A 1,940-nucleotide genomic window follows, 5' to 3' on the forward strand; every position below is an offset into this window, starting at 1 on the left:
CACTGGTGTCCATTGACATTGTCGACACAGTGGATATTGCAGAGACATGCCAGGTATAAAGAATCTGAGCAACAGTATTTTGCAGGGGATTTGGCCAAAAAATGCTTGAAATGCTTGAAAACCACCGCTCTAAAGCAGTGATTCTCAACCAGGATGCTGCGACATCAGATCCTTTGAAGGATATTGGGAGGTGTGAGAAGATGAGCAGATAAGCAAGCTCAGGTTTGTCCCCACCTGAGTGATCCCTCACCCCTACTGCCTAGCCCCCATGTAAGGAGGTAAGCACTGGAATATATATACATTGTTTTTTGAAATTGGGTGCCGCTTAATTCACAGAAGTTATGGACAGATGAGTGCCTCGAGTCCAGTGAAGGATACCTCGTGTCCAGAAAGGTTGAGAACCGCTGCTTGAGAGCATTCGTTCCTTCTGCTTACATTTCTAGCTTCTGCACTCCTCCCTCAGTGAAAATATTTGCTTGGACAGGGTGTTCATTAATGCATAATTTACACATTTTTTTTCAAATCCCCGTCTGTGGAAGCAGAGAAAGGAGGGATAATTTGAGTACCCTGATGGAAAGCTGACAGCACTAACTGGTTATGCAGAAAGCGTCTTAGTATTTAAGCATGCACTTTGGTTTTTAAATATAATACTGAATTTAGCTACTCCACAACAAGGTCAAAAAACACAGAAATGTACCCAGTAAAGTGTATTTAAGACATGAGGAAAGTAAGGCACTCTGCATTCATTCTCACTTTCCCACTTGTACACTAGCACTTTGCTGGTGCCGTGTTGTTAATTTTACTGAATTGCATATAGGATAGGAAGAAACTTGGCATTTTTTCAGAACCATCATAAGCAGATGGATGAGACGGAGAGAGAAAGATTAGATTAAGGAAACACAACATGCTGATTTATAGTAGAGTCACTTTAGGCCAGATTGCATGCTGACTTCCTTCCATGTAGTCCTCTGGGTTTCAGTGAAAATGAGAGAGATGAAGTTGACATTCTTAAGCTGGTTTGGACATCCTGAGCAGGGACTGGATCAGCACCCCCCTCAGGCCCCAAGGGTCAGTGAGGACCTAGTCAGGAAACTTCTGGAGGGACTGGACGTATTTAAATCGGCTGGTCCGGACCATCTCCACCCCCGAGTGCTCGAGGAATTGGCTGCGGTCATTGCGGGACCCCTGGCACGGCTTTACGAGCGCTCGTGGTGCTCTGGTGAGGTGCCAGAGGACTGGAAGAGGGTCAATGTGGCTTCCATCTTCAAAAAAGGGAGGAAGGAGGACGGGTCATTTTCGACTTGGAGGGATGTGGGCAGTGGGGTCCCCCAGGGCTCGGTCCTCGGGCCTGCACTGCTCAACATCTTCAAGCGACTTGGGCAAGGGGGTAAAAAGCACCCTGTTCAACTTTGCTGATGACACTAAGATGTTGGGGGGATGTGGGCATGCTAGAAGGGAGCAATAGGCTACAATCGGACCTAGACAGGTTACAGGGGTGGGCGGATGAGAACAGGATGGGATTCAACACTGGCAAGTGCAAGGTGCTGCACCTGGGGAGGAAGAACCAGCACCATACATACAGGCTGGGGAACTCCCTTCTCGTCAGTACAGAGGCAGAAAAGGATCTTGGAGTCATCGTTGACTCCAACATGAACATGGGCCGGCAGTGTGGGGATGCAGTCAGGAAGGTGTTACCAGATTTGCCTGCTACTTTGGGGTGTGCTCATTTATGAGGGCTCGCGTCTTGGTAATTCTATCGATGTGCTGCTTGTGTTACTTGAGTTTCTATTACGGAGCTGTATCTCTCCCTTCTGCAAGCCCTCACCCCCCCGGTGGAGCTACCTTGCAGGACTCAGTTCAGTGGGGCTGGGTTCCTCCAGTTCCCAAATCAGTCATACACACAAACACACACAGATTAACGTGACACGCCTGACCTGGCC

General features: G+C 48.2%; 1 protein-coding gene across 1 annotated transcript in view; it reads left to right on the forward strand.

Annotated features, from left to right (window-relative positions):
• KCNH5 (potassium voltage-gated channel subfamily H member 5) overlaps positions 1–1,940 on the forward strand; it is a 262,762-nt gene that overhangs the window by 60,458 nt on the left and 200,364 nt on the right. The window lies entirely within an intron of this gene.

This window comes from Crocodylus porosus, unplaced genomic scaffold (genome assembly GCF_001723895.1).
Source record: "Crocodylus porosus isolate Cpor-Errol unplaced genomic scaffold, CroPor_comp1, whole genome shotgun sequence".
Taxonomy (NCBI): domain Eukaryota; kingdom Metazoa; phylum Chordata; order Crocodylia; family Crocodylidae; genus Crocodylus; species Crocodylus porosus.